The sequence below is a fragment of the Branchiostoma lanceolatum genome, chromosome 19 (assembly GCF_035083965.1).
Source record: "Branchiostoma lanceolatum isolate klBraLanc5 chromosome 19, klBraLanc5.hap2, whole genome shotgun sequence".
Taxonomy (NCBI): domain Eukaryota; kingdom Metazoa; phylum Chordata; class Leptocardii; order Amphioxiformes; family Branchiostomatidae; genus Branchiostoma; species Branchiostoma lanceolatum.
The window spans coordinates 8,214,277-8,227,632 of NC_089740.1; the positions used below are offsets into that span (position 1 = coordinate 8,214,277).

The 13,356-nt window shown below is 43.2% G+C and overlaps 1 long non-coding RNA gene across 1 annotated transcript; it reads right to left on the minus strand.

The window, feature by feature from the left end:
* Window positions 1-196: 196 nt before the first annotated feature.
* On the minus strand, window positions 197-13,019 carry LOC136425643 (uncharacterized). The gene is made up of 3 exons (XR_010754099.1): window positions 12,842-13,019; window positions 11,389-11,486; window positions 197-817 (listed from the first exon to the last, which is right to left on the minus strand). It is a non-coding gene; the product is annotated as an uncharacterized lncRNA (long non-coding RNA).
* Between the last annotated feature and the right edge of the window lie 337 nt (window positions 13,020-13,356).

Here is a 13,356-nt window from a genome sequence, read left to right on the forward strand (position 1 = left end):
TTAATTTTTCTCCTTTTCTTTCTTTCCCGTGTCGGTTAGTAGCATTTGGATATAACTTCCGTACATTTAATCTACCCTATATTTCCCCCCCTTCATTTAGGGACAAAGAGCTATTTTGTTTTCCTCCTTCATTTAGGGACAAAGAGCAATTTTGTTTTTCCCCTACATTTAGGGACACAGAACTATTTTGTTCAAGTTCCCCCTTCATTTAGGGACACAGAGCCATTTTGTTTTTCCCCTTCATTTAGGGACACAGAACTATTTTGTTTTCCCCCTTCATTTAGGGACACAGAGCTATTTTGTACGGTAAGATATTTCGTCTGCCTCAAGAACAAATACACCTTGCAACAAGACAATTCTAGCAGTGAAATACAGCTTCGAAATGTCAGTGGTGAAGTCCTCAACATCACGCTATTCACTGTCAAAACAGAAAGAATACTTGAAAAATAATGGACCATGATATCAAACATCTAATTACCCTGCTTTCTAGTGGTAAGATAGTTCATATATTTTAAGACCAAATACACCTTGCAACCTGAAAATGCTGTCAGCTTAAACATTTTAGTGGTGCAGTCGTAAAAAAAAACACTATCCGGTGTTCAAACAGAAACGAATACTTGGACCAAGATACAAATTAAACTGCTGTGTGCGAAAATACACGAGATATAACTTATTTAAAGTACACGTTGCTCTATTCTTCCGTGCCGTTGTGCTTGTAGTAATCTCTGTGGCCCTGGTTCCCCACATACGACTTGGTTCTGACCGCCATTCCCAGCATCGCGCCGCCGATGGTTACCATGGCGACAACTGGCCACACCTGTAAACACAAACAAGAGTAAGTAAACAACAACAAATGCAACAATGTTTCAGTCAGGATCTTCTAGCCACCCTACGGTGTAACGCACCAGCTTCTATAATTATAATTACTTGCACATATACTTTTCAATCAAGGGCCAATAATAACAGAAATGTATAGAAGCTGAACTTGAAGTTGAACGGATGTTTAGAAGCTGTAATCATCCGTCAGTCCGATAGACAGCGCACCTGCATTAGCTTACGCAGACACTGGCCAAAGTCTTCTCATTAAATGTTATATCTCTATGCCTTTTTTATCATATCTGTCCAACGCCGTCCAAGAATTTGGCCTTATCATATTTCTTACAGCGACATTTGATATATAACGAATGTTGCTATTTCGATAAGAACCCAATGTACTTTAATCATATTCCCTGTAATCAAACGAAACGAAATGCACTAGAGTTCAATCAGAGGACAACCCTATCCCCGAAATGAGTCCGACGCTTGACACTGTATCAATACGCAACAGATATCAACTTGTTCCTCTTGACGCGTCTCTGAACACAGATTACGTGAGTCAACATTGTCCGATAGGGCGGTCTGTCATTCAGTCTGTCACTGTTATTGTTTTACGGGTCATGCACAGTTCAAATCCCTCGGATTTGTTTACACAAAGATGCCCTTAGCCTACATCTTAGGGCAACCGTGACTCTCTGTCTGTCTGTCTGTCTGTCTGTCTGCCTGTCTGTCTGTCTGTCTGTCTGTCTCTCCCTCTCTCTCTTTCTCTTTCTGACTACGTAGAATTATATTTTTTTGCAATGGGACTATTTGGCATTTTCATATTTCTTGTATGACGGTTCATGAACAGTTCCAGCCCCTAGCCTACATCACATTGTACCTCAGTGTTCACCTAACCTTGACAGACTACATGCTTAAGCTGAACTAAAACATACTTATTATTTTTGACATTGAGAATGTAACAAAGACCCAGCCCCTCCCGCAGAGTCTACCTACAATGCTTGACGGGTCCGGCTATTTCTGGAATGAAGAGATGATATCACACTGTTCACCTTGCCAACTGTCCTCAACAGAGACAGCATGCCTTAGTCTTATCATATTTCCTGTGTCACTGCCCCCAGCACTCTTTCCCTCCCGCAGAGTTTTTTCTTAACACAAGGCGTGCCGGCATTTCTGGAATTTACCTACTGTTCACCTTGTAATGTCCTTAACACAGAAACATGGAGTTTACATGGTCATAATTCAATGACTAGGTCTAATAATATTTTGTGTCACTACCCCCAAGGCAGACTTTTAATCCTAACAGTTGATGTGTTGATATTTCTGGAATATATGAATTGTTCACCTTGCAACGCCCTTAACACTCAGAACATTGTTCACTTTGTGGTAATTTATCGACTTGTCGTTATCAAATTTCCTGTACCGAGGTTCAAGCCCAGGCCAGTTCCCTATATTCAGTCTGCAGAACATATAGCCAGACGAAAACTGATCATATTTCATATTTCATTGGCTGAACCTCGGGCGATTTTGTCGACTGACGTCTATTACAGTGTATTCAGAATACCAAAGCGACACATGTATAGTATTGGTCACATTGATACGCGAGAAGACCAGCTATATCAAGGTATATAAAGAACAGAACTTGACATGTAGTTGACATTGTCGCCATACTAAAATTTGGCCTTATCATATTTCGTGTTTTATGGGTTAAACGTAGACAATTTGTCAACTGTAGTCCATAACATTTAATTTTGAATGATACTGGGCAAGGGTATAGAGCTTGGTCACAATAATATGTCCCAAACGTTAGCAGCTAATAGCAAATATTTCATTTCAGTTTAAGGAAAAACAAAGTGGAACAAAGGTTAACTATGTATAGCCATTTCCTTTCAATCTTTTGGTAACTGCGTCTACTAGTTTAAAGTCTGCCTTACTTACAGTCGTATGCACAAACACACGCACAGGCACGGGCACACACACACACACACACACACACACACACACACACACACACACATACACAAACTTCGCACACAAACACACGCACATAAAGACACACACACACAAACATAGTATTACGAAGGAACAAGACTAGCGCAAGACCGTCTTCTTTACCTCCCTCGCCACTCCCCTGATGGTAGAAGCAGCCGGATAACGTAAAGTATAGTAAGTACACAAACATACACACAGACACTAACACACATAAAGATATACACACACACAAACATTTACACTCACAAATACGTGCACACACAAACACATTCAAATTCACGCACGTATATACACACACTACACACATGCATGCACATGTATGCATACATATAAACACACACACGCGCACACACAGTAACACATACACAACCACGCCACCATACTGTTTATTATTACATACACGCCAAGCTCAGTAGTCATTTTCATGCATTCCAATAGCCACACAGCCAAAAACATCGTTTGCCCATCTAGTCATTCTTACTCAGTCTCATGAATGCGAAACTTTCCCGATTTACGTCCAAATATGGTTATGTGTAGTGCCAGCACCCCAAGGACCTTACATCCTCGTAAAAAAGGCACCCTATTTCGCCCACACAGTAAGGACAGTTGAATAATGGATGGGACCTCGTAAAACCTACTTACCAGACTAAATAATGTATAATCATATTGAACACGTAAATGTGCGATACATTATAAAGAGAAAGAGAGAGAGACACAAACACACAGACACACACACACACAGAGACATACACAGAGAGACACACACGCACACACAGAGACACACACACAGACACACACACAAAGATACACACACACACACACACACAGAGACATATACACACACACACACACACACACACACAATCATACACACACAATTTTTCTTCTCACATCCTTCCCCAAGTTTCTAAAACCCTTGTCCATGTTCCAATACTATGGGGAACATTATGCTAACATGTGTCAAGTAGTCAACGCTGGTTTCTTGGCACTATGATAAATACTTCCCTGTAACACAACCCCGCGGACATGACTCATCCCAGCCGAAGCCGTCCCACTTTCACTTTTACAGTCTTGGCACAGCACCAACAAAAAAAGGGAAAGTGCCCACTTTGAATTTGGAAGAACACGAGAAATCTGACACCCCAACTGATTTCGAAAGTCAAATACCTCATGTATCATATGGGCTGTTAGGGAAATACACGAGTGTATCACTGAACAGCCCTAACTTAACTACACACTCTGGGTGATTCGTCTTGGCTATCAAAAGAAGAAAAAATAATAAACCAAAAGATAATAAGTTGACATGCTTCCGTTAAATTTGAAAAAAAATGACATTTCAACTTTTAAATTCCCCTACATATGTAGTAGGCGTGCTTAATTATGTGACAGATGGTCTTTTTGGGTAGGATCTGGTCTATTACTCTTACGTTACGATGTGCTCTCACCACACTAAGACGTGTATACAACTATACTATGTGCTCTCACCACACGAAGCTCTCACCAAATATTGCCAAGACTCGGGTTCGGTTACAGTTTGATGTGATACTTTATTCAAGATACTGCTGTCGATAACATACAAGGAATACAATGTAATATGAACGTAATAACATAAGATACGGATACCTGTACAGAAGTTGAGTTGATCGTGGTGATACTAACCTAAGCCGGTCTTGAAACGGGACACTGATGTTCTCTCCAGTACTTACTCTTTGTCTGACTACATGATTGCTCCTTTCAAGGCGGTGTTCAGCTACTTTTATCACATTTTCTGGAGGCGGGGCTTCGCGAGCGCGGCGGGGCGTGGTCATGCCGACGTTAGGACGCGCCCGTGTCACGTGCTCCCCAACCCGTGACCTCGGGCCGTCCTACGCTAATATGACGCCTGTTACACCATCCCCCCGGTACGCTTAATGATGCTCCCGCATCATTCAACTTAACCTTAGAAAACTAAGCTAACTAACTATTTAATAAAGGTTATTAAAAACTTAACTAGCGAACTACAGAACGATGGCGACTGGATGATACATCCTACAAGAAGTCGGGTAACATCGGCATCAAATAACAGCATAACAAAACATAGCATATCATAAAACAAAGTATCCCGACCATGGCATACATCATTAACTAACTTGCATACAACATGACATAAGCGAGATAAAGACCCAAATCACTGATACACATGATTGACCACAATAATCAATAAACAATACACAGCACAATCATTTTCATAATAACAATCAATCAATCAAAACACAGCATAATCAAGTTCATAATAATCATCAATCAAAACACAGCACAATCAAGTTCATAATAATAATAATCAATCAAAACACAGCACAGTCAAAGTCGACCAAATTCCAAGTGAACACTGCAGGTTCCAAGCATAACATTACATTATTTCAAGTGAACACTGCAGGTTCCAAGCATAACATTTCATGATTTCAAGTGAACACTGCAGGTTCCAAGTACAACATCATTCAAAGATTCTAACAACAGAACAAACCATGTCAAACCCGGTCGAACCGGTATAGAGCGTTTTTGCTCGGGAGTCCGCTGTGTTTTGCAGCGGGTCCTAGATTGCAGGACGAGGAGGGGACTAGAAAGTGCCAACACGTTCGGAAGGGAAAACGGGCCCCAACGGAGAAGAGAACGAGGCGGTCCCACTACCTTAAACTCCTTGTTATTTGACCCTAACAAAACTACGAGTCCGGCCTTCGTGGGATCACTTTTTAGGAGACCCCCGAATGACAACTGGAAGGCTCAAACTGCCAGAACATATTTAACAATAACAAAATCGAAGACATGCTAAACACATAACAAAATCGAAGACACATTACTATAACCAAGTCGAAGAGGAGGATGTTTAACAAACCGTGGGTACAAGGGTACGGAAGCCCCATCGAACGAGCGTGATAGGAGGAAGGGCAACCCCGAGAACAGACTGGCAGCGGAGCTGCGGTACACGCCAAGGTAGGGAAATTCAACCGTGCTTGTGGAGCGATAACACCTTGCTCATGCTGTGGGGCTTACTAACGCAACATTAGTGATCCTGACGGAGAGAGTGCTGGTCTCCCGCAACTCATCCGCGAGGAACTCACCGGCAAAGCACTTCCCGTTTCTATTTAGTTTGACGTAGTACACTAGAGGTGGGGGCGCCCTAACCGACCTACCACGTGTACGAGGGACCTCAAGAACGGACGTAAAACGTTTCCTCTCCTTTAGACTTTTGCAATCTTGGTAGGTTTCTTTAGGCCAGCAAAGGCCCGAACTAAGGTTGTCATAAGGTGGGTTATCGGACTCCAACTGTTTGGCGGGGAGTCGTCAGTTAAGGGTTGCAAGGGAGGGGCAGGCGGACCTACATTGCACGGTTCCCCCCCGGGACACGACCTATCCGAGGGATGGCACTGACTAGTCAACCCCACACCCAGGTTATTGGTGACACGGCATACATTGGGGTGGACATGGTCTGTATCACTGTCACTACTAGAATCATTGTCAATAAAAGAGATGTACAGTGTTCTCACCAGAATTTTTTCACAGCATAGGTACAGAAGGCCAACTTTACGCGGTGCAAGTCACGCGTGGAGTGCTGAAGACATGAGAGTAGGGAGTCTGGCATGTTCCCCTGCAAAATTTGTAAATTCATAACCCAATGAGACATTATTTCATGCATTTTGAGGGATAAATTTTGTGAAGTAGACTTTTTCCTCTGTCACAGCCTCATTCTTAAGCCAAATATGAACTTTTTATAAGATTTATGAAGGGTCACAAGGTTTGTCCCAGAAAGAAACACCCCTATGCTGGTTGAAACACAGCATAGGGGTCCAGATCACAGCATAGGGGGTCCAAATCACAGCATAGGGGGCCCCTATGCTGAAAAGGCCTGGCGACAACACTGATGTAATTGTTCATATGTTGTGGTGGTCGACGACGTCGGCTGGGTCGCTGAGGCAACGGTGACTTCGGGACGGTTGACGTCGTCGGCGCAGGTGTGCAAGAAGACGGTGGAGCAAGTATCGTGTCAGGAACAGGTGCCGTGTCAGGAACAGGTGCCGGGTCAGGAACAGGTGCCGGGTCAGGAACAGGTTTCGAGTCTGGAACAGGTGTTGGGTCTGGAACAGGTGTCGGGTCTGGATCAGGCGGCTGGATGGTTTCCGTCTGCGCCGAGATAGGTGGCAGGTCGTGGCCAGGAGCAGACGGCGGTGAGTGTGGATGGCGCCGCCGCCCCACAGATACCCGGTGCTGCTCGGGCAAAGTTTGGGTCGAGGGTTGGCCTGGAACAAAAGAGGAAGGGGGCCCCGCGGAATTGCTTCCTTGGGGGGTTACGGGTCTCGAGTCCGCGTCATCATCATCGTTGGCAGCCAACTGGGCGTGGCTCTGCTGCCTGGGGAGGGAATTTCTATTGTTACCTTGACTATTTCTAAGAGGACACTGTAACTTCCAATGGCCTAGTCGGTGACATACAAAACACGGACTTGTTCTCGGTGTCGGCCTTCTCCGAGTAGAGGGTTTCTTGCTGTGGACAAAACGTTGGCACAATAGTACAAATCGCTCTAGGAGTGTGCGCTACAAGGCTGTCGCTACTCGACAAAACGCTTCCACCCAATCACTATATAGTCTCTCCTCTGCTCCTGGAGAGCGGCATTTTGGGACAAACCAAGTGGGTGCCCCTACTCCGGCCGCAGGCGCATATCTTGTCATGCCCTGGTCCGCGTAGGCCTGGCACCCCAAACCAAAAGCAAATTGTTCCAAACCGAAACCAAAATGTCCCATGCCGCGGAGCTTAACTTATACAAGAGAGGAGAAGACGTGGGTGGACCGTTTGACAGCAGTTACACTTTGAGACGCCACACAAACCCTAGAACAGATTCACATGAGCAAGTTACAACTTTGCGACTGTTACCAACACTAATATCATAGAACAGCCAAGAAACACAACTAGCACCGGAGAAAAGAGCCACATCCAAACAAAACGACAACAAAACAAGAACACGTCAGGAGATTATGACTATTCATACACTGGGCAAGACTGACCGAGATAATTACCAGGAGTCAACGAGTTACTCGAACCATATAGAGCTTCGGACTCGTGGAAAACTTTTTGTCCACCAAAACCACAAGACATAATATCAACTGGCAATAACAACGATGACTGGTCACGAAGAAACAACAAGCATATATAACAGCTACTCCGGATCGATTTCGCGATTTTTTAACAGGAGGATCACAGTTCACAACGACATAACAATTTATAACCGAGGAAATTAAACGCTAGAAACCTCCGAATTCGACAACAAATTTGAGTGAGCAGGTTGCTGCGTTAGAAACAAACAGAAAAACATATTCTACGCGTAAGCTTGTCAAGAACGTTTAAAACCACATTTCATCCAATAAGACAAGCGAAAAGAACGAAATCTCAAAACAAGTCAACCTACATAGTACTGAGACATGAGACAACTCTGCAACAAATCAAATAACCCACAAAGCAATCTGCCAAATCAATAACAGCAAGAACGTTTTGATTTAGCCACAAATGCAAACAAAAGTACCAAGAACGAACATGTGCATAGTTATATTAAACTTGAGTAAAACGACGGAAAATTTGGTCATGGAAAGGTTCGGGGGATCGTGATGCGTGACAATGCGGAACCATCAAAGGGTTAGTGCGAAATTGAACACAGCAAAGTCGGCTCGAACACAGTGCGACGAAATTTAAATGTGACAATTACCTCCCCGGAGGTATCGGCAACAACAGAGAAAACGGGGCTTTGCGGCATAGGAAAAATAGCACCTCTGAGTTGCCAGGGAAGTGTGAATAAAATGGAAATTTGGCGGTGACGATCAACAGAGGGGTTGGCATGTAGGCGCCAAGAACGGACAAAAGATGTGCCGGCGAGACAAGATGTTGCGAACTAGGAGAAAAATTTACATTCATGAAATTCAATGGCGCCGCAGAGCGAGCCAAAGAGTAAGTGCTAATTAGTGAATTTGGCTGGGGGTCGGAATTTATGAAAACCGCTACCTAAATGCCACGCTAGCGAGCACAAAAAATCAAACAACACAAAATCGGCAAAACAGAGTTGTTTGCGGCAATAAGTTTGCAACGTACAGGTTCAACACGGACGGCGGGTTTACCGGGACAAACAAAAGCCACACGATATAAATTGATACAAATTGGCACAGCGAAACGTGACGAAGCTCAAGTTTATGCTTATGTCGGATGAAATCAACCGGGGCATGTAGCGGAGAATTTTAAACGGGACGGATCGGTAGAAACTGTCGGAATTTGCTCCGCGCGAGGGATTGGTGCAACAACACACACACACGAGGGACAAGAATCACATGTACAAGTCGAAAAGCAATGTCGGAAAACTCGAAAACACAAGTTAACAGTAACAAATCAACAAGCGGAATCGGCAGCAGTAAACTGAATATCACAGAGCAATACTGTACCTCGGTGTTTGGGAACCATGTGACAGATGGTCTTTTTGGGTAGGATCTGGTCTATTACTCTTACGTTACGATGTGCTCTCACCACACTAAGACGTGTATACAACTATACTATGTGCTCTCACCACACGAAGCTCTCACCAAATATCGCCAAGACTCGGGTTCGGTTACAGTTTGATGTGATACTTTATTCAAGATACTGCTGTCGATAACATACAAGGAATACAATGTAATATGAACGTAATAACATAAGATACGGATACCTGTACAGAAGTTGAGTTGATCGTGGTGATACTAACCTAAGCCGGTCTTGAAACGGGACACTGATGTTCTCTCCAGTACTTACTCTATGTCTGACTACATGATTGCTCCTTTCAAGGCGGTGTTCAGCTACTTTTATCACATTTTCTGGAGGCGGGGCTTCGCGAGCGCGGCGGGGCGTGGTCATGCCGACGTTAGGACGCGCCCGTGTCACGTGCTCCCCAACCCGTGACCTCGGGCCGTCCTACGCTAATATGACGCCTGTTACAATTATACGAAGAAGAGCAATTAGATTCTTGAATATCTGCTAGCTGTCTATAATAATAAAGCATTTACTAGACTCAGTATTCATAGTCGTTTCTTAATCTCCCTTGATACAAGGATCACTAACCTACAATATACACGTAATTATTGTCTCATATTTCTACACTGTAGGTATCATGAAACGATATGAATGTCATCAAAAGTGAAACCTACATAAACACAAGATTTCATAGAACACGTCCTGATATTATTATATTTGATCCGGGAGGTTTCATAAAATGATATTAATGCCATCAAAACTTGTACGTGTCATAGATACTTAGATTTTGTAGCACAAATCCTTATGTGCATATCATCACATTTCGACGTGGGGGGTTTTATAAAACGATATGAATATTATCAAAAGTTAAACGTGTCATAGATACAAGGTCTTACTGCTCGAATCCTAAATATCATCATTTTCATCGTGGGAAGTTTTATGAAACAATATGAATATCAGCCCAAACTGGAAGGTGTACTGATCACTTTGCAGCCCAAATCCTTATATTATGACATTTCGACGTGGGGGGGGGGGGGCATAAAGATCTATGAATACCAGTGAAGGTGAAAATATTCATAGAGACTATATATACAAGATTTACAGCACTGATGGCACACACGGGTAGCTCTAATCTGTGAGATTGCGTGGACTTGAGAGGGTTTAACAAACGACGGGAAACCCTACCCGGCAGTGTTATTTACCATCTGTACACGAGACATGGTCCCGGCTAGAAATTTGCTCATTTGTCTAGTCGACCTCGAGTCTTCTGGGTACACAGATCAATATTTTACACCACATTTGCTTCCGGAGAATGTTCACAAAAGGCATTCATCGCGTAAAGCAGAGATAATATATGTTATATATATATACTCCACCCTACATAGTCTCAGAGTGATATACAAATTACCAAATAATGGCGCAGAATGTAGATTTATCTTGCCATAGCGGCGCACAAGGCTTATGATATATAGAGTTATGACGGCAATATTATGTAATTGAATATTTGCCACAGAAATTATGATATCTTGCTGGCCTACTGTGGTATAATTATGCCCAAAATGATGATTTCATATCAATATACTAGCACACAAATTTGATAATAGATATAAGTATTTAATAAAGATTTGCCGAAAATAATCATTCGTCTGCTAATGCAATATTTTGCCCAATTATGTCTGATATAAACACACAGATCATTAATTTCTTGTCAGACTAACTGAAACAATCTTGCAATAAATAACGATATATTTTCATACTGATACACATTTTAGAAAGCAAGTCAAAATCTCACCATACTGTCACACAATTAGGACAAAATAAATGATATCATACTATAATAACGTACTTTTTTGATCAAGATATTCAAATTCATAATGAACATACAAATCTATAATAATAATGATAATGAATAGTTATATGGACTTGACATTTCTGTAGCTTTCCATACTATAGTCATCTATTTGTCCCTTTGCAATTAGCCCTCGAGTATGAGTTTCCATAAATAAATAAATATCATATAAATAAAGTAGATAAATTCATGCAAAGAACATAAGAGAGTGTCTCACCTCTCCTGCTCGCCATATCTTCGGCCTGCCGTATTTCATGAGCCTGCTATCCCGCACTAGCCGGGGGACCGCTCTCGCTAGCTTCATGGGCATGGTAGCTGTAGGCGGGCGGGAAGGGGGAGGGTCATGGGCGGGGGAGGAAACGTAGCCTCTACCAGGCTCCATGGGTAGCTGGAAAAATAGTGGAAATTGGCCAGATAGAGAGATAATATGCCAGGGGAGTTAGTCCGCCAGCCTAGGTCGTAACCTGTTACTCCTCTGGCATGTTATCCGTCTATTTGACAAATTTTTTACTATTTTTCCAGCTACCTGTGGAGCCTGGTAGAGGCTACAGGAAACGATTTTTTCACGATAATATAGTAGCGTAATGCTCACCACTACACTCATTGTAGACGTAGCACATTATTCTGACTTCAAATATATAAATTTTTGAGGAATACTATGTAGATTTATTCAAAGAATGTGAGAAATTTCATGGACATGCTGTAACGGGTAAGGTAGCTGTAACCGGGCGGGGGAGGTAGAGTCAAGGCCGGGGAAGGAAACAGTCGGGTCACGGTAACCTCCAAGTAGATATGGGGGTAGCAAATTGCAAAGTTTTCTAATTGGTTGTTTTTGTTTTCTGCCAGGTTTGTTGACGTAGGTTACTGTTAGAAAACAGCTGATCAGAAAACGGTACGATCTTCTGCCCAAACATCTGCTTATAGATTAGGTCACGGTGATACATGTAGTACACGTACCCACAACTATACATATGGGTAAAACAAACCTACAGGAGCTAACATGTTGGAAGGTAAACGTACGCTTAGTCAGCGAGAGGTCACATTTACCGTAGGTATTTTATGGTCTGATTCTATAAACATAATAGTATACCTATCCTGCAAGTCAAGACATCGCGCATGTACACTGAGTGTGCCCTATAATATAGCGTACATGTGCGATGACTATGCCCGGGCCCCTAGCCGGCCGGTACCGACTAAGGGTGAACGTGCGGTACGTGTGCTTCCGCCGCCGGCCGGCCGTATAAACTCTTCACCCTACCACATGGCTTACTCTACCTATTTGTACAGCTACCATGTGGAGTATGGCTGAGACCACTAACACGATGTCACACAAAGAGTCGCCAATATCATAACAACTCATCCGGACTTCTTAAACAGTACAACCATAATAATTCACATGCAAGATCACCCCAGTCCCACCCACCTCACATAACACTTTGCGACAATTTTACCTATTTCCAAATAGGTAGCATGGTACTATAATGTTAAAATCCTAGATTGAGAACATAATTTGTCGGCTGTATCTCACGAATAACATAGTACCACACTTCTCACTCGTGGAAGCTTCCAGAATTCGCCCAATAGATACAACGTACGCGGTGGGACGCTAGACCGGGGCGATACAAAAAAACGATAATTTCACAAACACCTCCTATCTATGTATAACCTACCTGCTGAGTTTTAAATCAAAGACACCGGAAAAGAGTTGAAATATCTCTTCAAGACTGTCTCTACCCTGTCTCTATCTCTCTCTCTCTCTTCGAGTTCTTTGTTTGGATGCCGGAAGAAACCACGTTTTTATGTGAGCACGTCGGGACTAGAGAGATCTACATATACGTCAGCGCCCGACGAAATTAGTAATGGTCGTGTGACGTCGACCATAGGAGGGCTGGGATCGGACGCGCACTGCACGTAGGCACGAACTTCCTAGCCTCCAATAGGCTTTCCTAAGGAGGGCTGGGATCGGACGCGCACTGCACGTAGGCACGAACTTCATAGCCTCCAATAGGCTTTCTTAAGGAGGGCTGGGATCGGACGCGCACTGCACGAAGGCATAAACTTGCTAGCCTCAAACAGGCTTTTCTACGGGGGTATGGATGGTAGAAATCGACCAGGAGGGCTAATGACTCCGTGGCAAAGCTAACATTTCTCCTCAATAATTAGGACATAATACCTTCGGTGGCCA